Source organism: Oryzias melastigma, linkage group LG4 (genome assembly GCF_002922805.2).
Source record: "Oryzias melastigma strain HK-1 linkage group LG4, ASM292280v2, whole genome shotgun sequence".
Lineage (NCBI taxonomy): Eukaryota > Metazoa > Chordata > Actinopteri > Beloniformes > Adrianichthyidae > Oryzias > Oryzias melastigma.
In genome coordinates, this window is record NC_050515.1 from 14,721,723 (window position 1) to 14,732,922 (window position 11,200).

Genomic DNA, 11,200 nt, shown 5'->3' on the forward strand with positions numbered 1-11,200 from the left:
CCGGGGGACGTTTTAAATGTTCTGGAGGTTTAAGCGTGATCCAGCCCCAGCATAGCTCTCTGTCTGCCGGCATATTCATGGCGTGAGCCCCGCTGGACACGTCGATGCATCGAGCTGCAGCCAGAGAACACGGCCGCAGTAACAGACTGTCAAACTATCCACAGTGTATCCCGCTTTATCAGTCTTTAAGGTTTTAAAAAACAAAAGTTCATTGGAAATGATAAATCTCCATTTCATTTATTACTGCAGTTCAGAGGAGGAAAAGATTTGGTCCTGACAAAAAATGAACATTAAAGTGTTATGGAAATTTTATTTTGATGTTTTTTTTATTTTATTTTACTGAACATTGATTGAAGTTTTGAATTTAAAATGCCCTTCACTTGCACTTGGGCTTTTGTTAGGCATTTTATGTTACAGCCTTTTATTGTTAAGAAAGTTTATCTCAATACAATGATACAAAATAAAGTATTTCTGATGAAAACTATTAATTTTGCCATTCTTGTTTTCATAATTGATGTAGAACTGCTAAATTCCACGAAGCACACATTTTTTTTCCTTAAAAAAAAGGTCACATATTAATATGCGATTAATCGCGAGTTAACTCTGGACAATGCGATTAATCGCGATTAAAAAATTTAATCGCCTGACAGCTCTAATAAATACTCAAAAATGCGATTTTTATCTTAATTTTCTTGTAAATGTCCTCACTAAAAAACAAAAAAGCAATTTTTATTGGATCTTCAAAAATCCCTTTCAAAAATTGTCTGTTCATGCAAAACATTTAATAAAAATAAAGAAAAATTGTCATCATTAGATGAGGGTTAGGATTGTGTTTGGTAAACTACATTAGTGAATGTTACCAGTCTGAGTCTAATCCAAAGGAAAAGTGGATGCTGTGTGTACTTAAAAGATCAAACAAAAGAAAGATACACTGTAAAGTGATTAAACTTTATAAATGACAGTTTTTCTTAAATTTTATTATCATAATTCCAGATTTCTGCATACCAAAATAGTTTATATTTAGTTTGCCTCTCAACTCACCAATCAAGCACTATTTTCTTTATTAGGTCAAGTTTATGTTTTGGCTGCCCTCATCCGGGTATAGAGAGGAAAAAAAAGCTGTGAAGTTTTCATCACTTCCTGCAATATGTATGTGTCAACACATTCCTCACCTTCAGAGCAAATACATTAGCACAAGCTATCATTTTGATGCTTTATATCCGGATATATTCATTCACAAATTAAATATAAACAAGAACATGTGTTTAAACTTTCAAATAAAACAGAAAACTTTAACTGGTACCAGTTTTTTAAAATAATTATACACGGTAGTGTTGCTGAATTCACTTAACATACAAAGGAGATCAGGATTCACCAAGATCAGCAGAGAAACAAGACCAAGACATTTAATTTGTGGGAATAATTTAGAGTTCTGTGCTGCAGATGAAACTCTCTGTCATTCTGTATCGAGTTTTATGGTATTCTGGCGTCATTTGACTTCTGCAACATGTGGTGACCAGAGTTACTTCACCGCTGCAGTTTTTGTAATTTAATGCAAGTATTAGTTTCACAGAAATGAAAACGCAAGTGCTGACTTGTTATTCACAAATTAGGTAGACATGCATAAATATTTCTAAAGGTCAAAAACACGTATTTACTCATCTGTTATGTCAATACTTAAGTGGAGAAACCTCATAGAAAATTCAAACCAAATAAAACATATTTCTTGAATTTCTCTGTAACAGACAGCCAGCAGCAAAGAAAGTACGAGCACAGTAAACAGCAGGCTACAATGTAAGTGAAAGTAGAAAAAAGAGCTGAGTGATAAATACAACCCAGGCCGTCAGATGCCTATTGTTCCAAGCCTGAATGTGCTTTTGTTACTGCAGCATACAGCTTCGGCCCAGGCCCGTCTATGACAACACGCCAGGAAAGCATCCCTTCTGAGCCCTGGCATGACCAGCTGTGAGTGTGAGAACAGGGCACCAGTGGAGAAGAACCAACGCAGCAGGAGATCCAGCAATTCACATGTGCTCAGCACCGCCGCAGGTTTACTATACACTCCAGTGGTGAGGGCTCTTTTCAAGCAGTTCTGTGCTCTGCGGGTTTGTTTCTACAAATGTCAAAGAATAGACTCACTGTACTAATAGTCAAGAGGGATATATTTTACAATATTCTATTGTCAGAAAGAATTAAAGGGGTCAAAAGACTCTGCTAGCTCCAGGACAAGAAGTCTATACCCATGTTTGAGGAATCAAGGGATTCGTCACAACAGAATACATCTTTTTTTTTTTAAATCTATTAATTATATCGATCAACATTGTCCATGCAATCTTATTCATAAAAGTTTCACTCCGACCAAATCTAAAAATAAGAATAAGGAAAGGAAAAATAAAGAAAAACTCAGAAATGCAACTTTGAGCTCAATTTTCTTTATATACGTGACCAGTTAGAAGAATGTTAAGAACAAACAAATTTGGGTGTTTAAAGTTCCACTCCAGTCACATTGTATCTATTGTAAAAGTGTTCAAATTTTTAATTATGACGACGCCGTTTTTAGGAAAAAATTAATTAAAAAAAAAAAACCTGTGTTGTTTTGTAGGACAAAGTTTGTGCAGCGCTGCGTGGCAACATTTTATCAGAAACATACAACCAAGTTATGGGTGGGACCATTGAGCCTGTCTACACGTTGATTCCTCAAAATGGAGCAGAGCAGCAAGACTTTGGCCCACCCATTTCAGTCTCTACGTCACAACTGAGAGCTTCTTTAAAGCGTGTTTTTTTTTTTTTTTTTTGCTCTTGATTCATCCCAATTTGAATACAGAAAATACTATAAAATGCAGTTTTAGTCTTACATTATTTTTATATGTCCTCCTTCATGAGAAAAATGGAACAAGAACATGCTAAAAACACCAAAAAAAAGCATTCAATGGGGTATTTTAATATTATGCAGTTTTGGCCAAACATCAAAAAGCTTGTGTCGTTTTTAAGAACCATTTTCTGCACATCTCCAGTATTCACTAGAAATTGACTCTGAATTGTGTGTGGAACAATTAGCGCAGAGCAAGTCCACCGCTACTTCCTGTAATCCACCTGTCTACACGCTCTTCCACTAGTTTATAATCGCAACCTGGCATTAGCTGCACAAAAAAGGAGGACAGTATTAGGGTATCCAGCTGCATACTTTGGAGCCAGATGGAAGCTCAGACTACAAGGAAACTAAGATGTACATGAGGGGGTAAGGAGCTGTGAGACTTTGGCCCGTACGTCTCAGTTGCCTGAGCTTTTTTGAACAACACGTTTTTATCAGCTCCTGATCCATCAATGAATAGTCCATCACAGTTTTACTCTATAATTATTTTGATATATGTCTTGTGAGAAAAAAGCTAAAAGAACGTGTAAACACAATTTCATCAGAGTGAGTCTTTAAGGAATTCATCAAAGTGATTCTAAATTCAACTAATATCCACTTATCACACTTTAAATCACTACCCAGACATGGTCACAACAAAGACCAAAGCCAAAGGGTGAATCTTTCTCCTTCATCCGGCCTAAGGGTCCCCCATCTGCCTCTCCAAAGTCTTGGCTTCTCAAACATCACTAACTTGCTCCTAACAAGATTATATTCTTCCTATGTCTACACACGTAATCAGGGCTTTAAACAATGTCAAACACAAAAAGTTATTGTGAAAATAAATAAATAAACCAGAGGCTCTTAACTGAAGGCATTTTAATGATGTTAAAGGTTAGCTTTAGTGCTTCCTGCCTCTGGGGGCTGCCCTGCTTGGCAAACACAAGAGAAGGGCCTGCAGAGCTCTAGCCTAAATATGAGAGGCTAAACGTGCATAATTCATAGCTGTCATGCACAGCCTAAATGTTTAGTGGGAGAGCCATTAGTAACAAAGACCCAAGTTAATCGTAATAACTTTTTTTTTAAGAAAAACAAAGGATTCTTCAGATGTTTTCTTTGAATTTTCATGCACTTCCAGTTGCTGGATGATTCACACAGCTGGATCGTTGGGAAGCTGCTGTCATGGAGCGTCAGCTCAGAGCCGACTTTCAATCTAATCACATCAAAATGAAAAACACAGCAAGCGTTGCCTCTTCACCTTTCCCTGTTATTGCCATCCTCCATCAACTCCACGAATAAAAAATCACAATGAGCTAAAAATCTACCAGAAAATAGCTTTAATTGTAGCTTTAAATGTCAATGTTTCATATATCTGCTCCAAAGCATAATAAAAACTGCAGCTCTATAGATTACTGAGGCACACAATAAAATCAACATACTATTAGCAACTGGACATCAATACTAATGAAATAAAACATATAGCTGTAGTATTTAAAAGCTGGTATGCTGTCAAATCAGACACGATGATGAGGAACATTTGCCAGTTGTGTTTTTAATTTAAACTTGTATTATTCTCCTCTAGTCTGACGTTTCAATGTTCCTTTAGGTTTGAATTATACCGACTACTTAAAAGTCATTTATTCTTGGTGGCAAATAGGAGGCAATGAAGTATCTGTAAAGATTATTATCATAAATGTTAAATAATTAAATGAAAATAGGTTTTTCGCAGCACAAACTCTACTGTCCTTAAACACTCAGTGACTCTGGAGGTAGGTGTCCATCAAGTGTTGGTACAAAATGACAGTTCTATTCCATCCATCCATTTTCTTATTTTTGTATCTCTTTCGGGGTCGCCAGAGCCTAACCTGGCTACTGTTGTGCAGAAGCGGGATACACCCTGGACAGGTCAGCCTGTTGCAAGGCCACACACTAGCAGTCACAACTCAGGACAATTTAGAGTAATCAATTGACATATAAGAAAGAATGTCTTTGAACTGTGGGAAGAAGTCGAAGTGCCGGAGAAAACCGAAAAATGTAAAAAACATGCTAACTCCACAGAAAGGTCCCTGCTGGGATTTGAACCCTCTCGCTGTGAGGTGAAAGCGCTAACCACTGCAACACCATGGAAGCCCACAGTTCTATTAATTTCTTTTGAACACCATAAAACTGTAAATGAGTCTATAAAGCAGCATTAAAATCCAGCCTTTTACTTTTAAGGAGAGGACCTAAAATAAAAACTCAGACACAGTTGCCAGGAACCTGTAACATGCAAAAACTCTGCCTTCAGATTTTACTGTTCACAGTTTGACATTCAAATTAAAAGTCAAATGTTTCTTTAAAAAGTTGATCATCTCCCAGGCAGTAAGAGGGAAATTCCTTAGTACAGCCACACACTGGCTGACTTACAACCAGGCATGTACAGTGCTGAAATTAGAAGCCTGAAAACTCTACTAATTCTAACAACAACAAAAAACTGTGCTTTTGTTAAAAAATCAAACATATTTCCTTACAAATCCAACTGTATTCCTATTTTTACAGCAACCACTTGAGAGTGGTAGGAAACATGCTGAGGAGAGCTATGAGCTGATTTAGGTCAGGTACAGTCAGAGATGCAATGAACCGTTAAATTGTAGACATTTCCTTTTTAAAATTTGCAATAAAATAATGATTTTTTTTTTTTTACATGAAATATTTTGACAAAAAAGGTGAAAAAAGTTCATATGGACAAGTGTGGTTTAGAAGTTTTTCTTTTTATAAGCATGCCAAAGTCCCACTCCGGCAATCTTTTGATCTATTGTAAAAGTGTTCCCAGTTGACTTTTAAATTATGATTATGCCGTTTTAGACCAAAATTTGAAAACTTGTGTTTCAATTCAATTCAATTTTATTTATATAGCCCAATATCACATAAGAGATGCCTCACTGGGCTTCATGTTGTTTTCAAGGACATAGTTTCTGCAGAGCGGCAGTTCATCAGAAATTTGCCCCTGAATTGTGGATGGGACTGTTGCCGTAGAGCAACTGCCCCCACTTCCCAACATCCACCAGTTTAAACACTCTCCAGCCAACTTACTGCCCCTTCCAACCCAACCTAACATTAGCGCTGCAACAAAAATGGAGAGCAACATTGGAGTTATCCAGTCGTACTAAGTTGTACATGGATCTAGTCGCCTACAAGTGGATGCACCAGAATGTGTCATGAGAAAGCTTTTTTTATTCAAACTGCATTTTTTGTGTGTTGCCAATTCCAAACAATTTCAAAAAAGAAATACTCAGAAATGCAATTTAAAGCTTAATTGTCTCTATAAGTCTTTTCTATTGTCGGAATAATGCCACTAGAACATGTTAAAAACACATAAAAACAAAATTGATATCAGACATCGAAGTGGGTGTATACAATTATTAACAACCTTTAATAGCGTTAAAGTTTCCTTGATGCTCTGAGATTATTTTTCTAATAACTTAGAGCCAATATAATATGGGATGTAATAATGTTCATTTTCCTTCCTAAAAACTAAACATTTGTTTTAGCTCCTGAGGAAGTTCAAATAAAATCTGATAAGAGGCAAATATATTTTTATAATAATATATATTCACCAATTTAATACTGTGAACATAAAGAGGATTTAAAGTATGCAGAAAACTAAAAATAACAGAAATGGATCAATATATCAACTACCCCATTTGTGAATCAAACTGCTATGATACCATTCAAAACTATTTTTCCAGAGTGATCTAGTGTCAAATGTATGGCTTTAAGTTTATGGATCATTACATTTATTGGTTAAATATGTCCTGAAAGCGTGGTAAATAAAAAAAAATGATAGTTTATTTAGTGGAAATCAAATTTAGTTAAAAACACATTGTATTAAAAGGTATCAAAAGAGGATTCTGATCATATAGAAACTGTAAGGCAACATCTCCCTTTAAATTTTGAACATTCTCAATTTAAATATTCATGCTAAATCCTTTGGTTAATGAGCAGAAATCAACAAAAGTGCAAGAAGTGCTGAGTAGCATCAGATATCAGTGATGACCGGTGAGAGGGAGCCAGGCGAACAAACAATGCATGCTGCCGGGACAACAGACCTGAAACCCACCTTTGAAATTAGATGCGTTTAAAAAAAAAACTCACTAAAACCCTTTGGAGCATCGTCACACTACTGTAAGAGAGCATTTCTTATTTCCGTTAGCTTGTTTTTGCCCTCATCTTGAAAGCTCAATTTCCCTCCGCCAAATGTCAAACAAGCGTGTCTTCTCCACCTCTATTTAATAGCCTAGCTTTTTTTTTTTTTTTTAAGTCTTTCGAGTGTACTTCTGAATAAATTTATCTCTGAGAAAAAAAAAGCAACAAAAATGTACCTGCACAGAGTTTTCAGACACCACCTCGTATATTTTCCATCGCCGGTCCGTCAACAGTGGCGGAACGACACTTGTGCTCACCCTGAGCGGTTTGATCGTAGTAGTACAAATTTACTGGGCAGTTTTCAGAGGGAGCGTAACACCCGCCCAGCTGGTCGCTGATTGGCTTAGAGCCCCGTCAATCTCTAGAGAACTAGCAAGTGGGTATAGCAACCGCTTAGGGGCGGGGTGAAAATTGAATGCGAAGCGTTTATTGGATAACTGTTACTATGCCAAGGGCAGCAAGGTTCGACTACTTCTGAGTAAATATATTAAGAATTTTTCCATAAAAATAATTGCTTTTATTCCAAAAAAGGAAATATTGAGTAGTATAATAATGTAAGTGTGATAGTTAAAAAGAAAATATCACCATCTACTTACAATTTCCAAGTAAGAAACACAAAATGAGCACATGATCAAAAATTTATGCATTTGGAAAACATAATTTTGTGTTTCTTAATATTCTTTTATTATATTTTAAAGTACAGTGTGATTTTTGATCAAATAATCAAACAAGCTGTGCTGAAACAGAGGGCATTTATTTACATTTTGACAAGAAAGGGGCATAAAATGTTCAAAAGTAATACACAGAATATTCTAAATATTTATTTTTTATCATTTTAGCCATTTTTCCTTTTCTTGTTTGTGCTGCTGTATAAAAGCATGAGCAGAGGGAGTCCTCTGCTGGTGTCAAAGCCTGCGCTCAGTGGTGCAATATTGAGACCAACTCAGTGTGCAGCACAACGTGTTCTCTGCAAATTCTGTTTCACTTTGTACCGAGCTATGGTTAGTGTACATTTCCTGTGTAGGAAGATCGCCAGATTAGACTTCCGTCTTTTCATTTTCAATGAGGCCGAGACACGAAAACACAGCAGGTGCAGAGTGGAAACAAAAAGTATTGCCAGAATGACAATCTTTTAGAATTTAAATTAAGGCAGTGTCTTAAAATCATCCTAAAGAATTGATTGACTTTTATGAAATAGTGTAATTGGCAATCTTTCTTCCATCCATCTGCAGACACAAATAAAATGAGGGACTACACTGAGCCACTAATCTAGTGTAAAATCTCAGAAATGAAATTAATTGAGCTTTTGAACTCAATTATGCATCATCAGTCCTTTGCCACCTGTTTTGGGTTTTGATTATGATCCCAGATAAGTGTATTCTCTAAACCAATATGTCCTTTATCTAATCATTTTCTTATTTCAGAATATGCACTCACAGTAATTCATTTTTCTTTGGAAACTTTTGCAGAAACTGCAAAGATGCTTATTAAACAAGTGCTATGCTTGTACACAAACTCCTTGTGGAGTCACTTACATTTTCACTGAAACCTTTTTGCATACAGCCAGGAAGTTGCTAAGCATCTGCTCTGAGTCATTCTTTTTTCACTTACAGAATAATATTGTGTGTATATTTATCTTTGAAATATCTCTACACCTATATGGCTACCTTTTCATCACAGTTGTTCCTACAAATTAACCAGCATATACCAAATTAGCTTGCGATAGCAGAGGATGCCAAAGCAGAAGAATGGCTTCCACTGCAAACACAGAAAAGACATGGTTTTGGTTCCAGGAAAACAGACTGAGATACCCGCCAAAAGCCCTTTAATCTCTCTGGAATATCAAGTGTGCGTGGCATCCATCTGTGACAATTATCTTAGTATTACTGCTTTGGGAGATGTCTGCTTCCATGTTGTGTTGTTGGCCCGAAGGAAGATAAATACCAGAAGGAAAGGTTAAGTATTCATTCTCACATCAAAATTAAATTGTCCTGAGATTGTCTCTAGCAGTAATAGACCTAAAGAAGAGTAATTTGGTGTAAAATCTTACAATGTGACATATTTCCTTGGTTTTTCTGTTTCTTTACTAATCGCTTTAGACAGTCATTGAACTTATTCATAAACTTACAATTTTAATTAAATAACTTAGAAAAACAAAAAAAAGAACATAAAAATAAAGAGATAGATTTAATTTTAGAAGAAAGTGATAGAGCAGTAATGGGATGACTCATGGGCCACAAGGGGGTTCTAAAATTTGACAGAAGTGTTGGACCAGGAGCAGATGCGTGACATGTTTTGGCAATCCACCTCATAAAAAAAAGATATAACATTTAATCTGGACAGAAACATGCTTTAATTTTAATTGAAAATCAATATATACATTTTAAAGCAGAAGATTTTTGAGTTTTTGTTTTGTTCTCATTCTAGTGCCAATTGCACCAATGGATTGATGCCCCTCAGAGAAACCGCAAACGAGAAATGTTGCGTTCATGTGGTGTTGGAATAATCGGAAAAATGACTGTTAAGTTAAAAAAGCACACATGAATGTCAGAAAAACAGCAAATCTTTCAACAGCACATGAATGCAGAATAACTTTTTGCAGTGGACCATATATAAAAAGAGACATTGATAGGTATTATCAATATAATTTATTCCAGTTTAATTGTATAATGGGGTGCAAATGGCCCCCGGGCCGTAGTTTCCTGCCTGCTAGAGTAAGGTTAATAGTTGAATTGAAAAATCCAAACATGCTGAAACCATATTACAGCTAATAAAATGAAAGACATTTTCAAACAAAACAATGTTTCACTAACCTCAAAATCTCTAAATCCTGAGCAGATTAGAGTTTGTTTTAGGTTCATGCAGTTTTTAAAAAACGTTGCAGCAGATTTACTTTTCTAGCTTTGAGGACATATTCTTGCCTCTACATTTATCTTTCCAGTGATGTAAGTATTCCCAGTGCAAACCTGCTATAATTCATCTGCCTTCTGCTCCAATTTTAGACTATTGATGTCAAAACTGTCGAACACTAGGGGGTGCACTGATTCCACTGTGAAAGTCTCCACTTTAAGGATGGTAAAAGTTGTCTGTTGGAGCCCCACTTAGTGTAAGATCACAGTACAGGAGCTTTATGTACTCTCTTTCACACTGCAGTGGGAATTTCAGTGAGGATTTCTTTTCCATTTGCGGATTTTGCAAAGTCAGCACTTCTGCCAGATCTTGTCACCTCTCATCATAATTGCTTTGGCACAAGTACACCAATGCACACTTTTCCTTTAATTAGAACCGTGAGAAGAGGGGAAAGTAGCAAGGATGTGATATAATCTATCAACATTTCCAGCCGCAAAAATATAATCTGAAATGAGTGGAGGCCCATCACTCAGGGTTTTTTAAACAGAAGGATTCCATTTACTGCTCTGGTATGGTAGGTTTTCTGTGCTCTAATCCAACACCAGCTGAAGATTTGATTTTTATTTAAAGTTAAACATAATTTTAAAACCACCAAAGACAGGATGTTACTGTAATAAAAAAAAACAGTAAATAAAACTATAAAAACCTCAGTACTCAAAATTATAGATTTTTTTTTCTTTTTTTTTCTGAAACAGGTGCTTCACGTACTCATTTACAAAGCACTGTTGGGCTAGAACGGGGTTTGCAACTTTCAACACTCAAAGAGCCTTTCAAGTTTATTTTTCATCAGCCACAACCCAGTAGTAAACAAAGTTTTACCCTTATAAAACGAAAACACTGATTTGCTTTTATTTTACTCTTACTGTGTTGATGAAAATTAATTGACTGTTGTTTTTTTGGGCATAAAAAAACATAAACTTAAAGAGAAAATTATCTTTTTACAAAACGTTAAAGTTCATAGGTTTTGACAGAGGTTCACACAACTTCATATCAAAGTAAAATACACCCTGAGCCACATGGAATGATCTCATTGCAGAAGATGAAGTAGCAAATAGTAAAGTCAGTTATTAAAAACAAAAACAGTTTGTTTCATTGTTTAGCACCAGAAATGTGTAAATCTAACTGGTTGAAATTAAATCAGAGCTAATTAGGTGACTTTTATTTTTCCATCCATTAGGCACACCTTAAATCCTTGAATTCTTAGGAAAAAAAATAACCCGATGCTCCTTAATTCTGGTTGTGCTTACTGGACTT

General features: G+C 35.8%; 1 protein-coding gene across 1 annotated transcript in view; it reads right to left on the bottom strand.

Moving 5' to 3' along the window:
• fcho1 (FCH and mu domain containing endocytic adaptor 1) overlaps window positions 1–7,363 on the bottom strand; it is a 48,824-nt gene extending 41,461 nt beyond the window's left edge. The window contains exon 1 of the mRNA XM_024278634.2: window positions 7,213–7,363. The gene's annotated coding sequence lies outside the window, so the exon portion shown is untranslated. The remainder of the gene's footprint in view (window positions 1–7,212) is intronic.
• Between the last annotated feature and the right edge of the window lie 3,837 nt (window positions 7,364–11,200).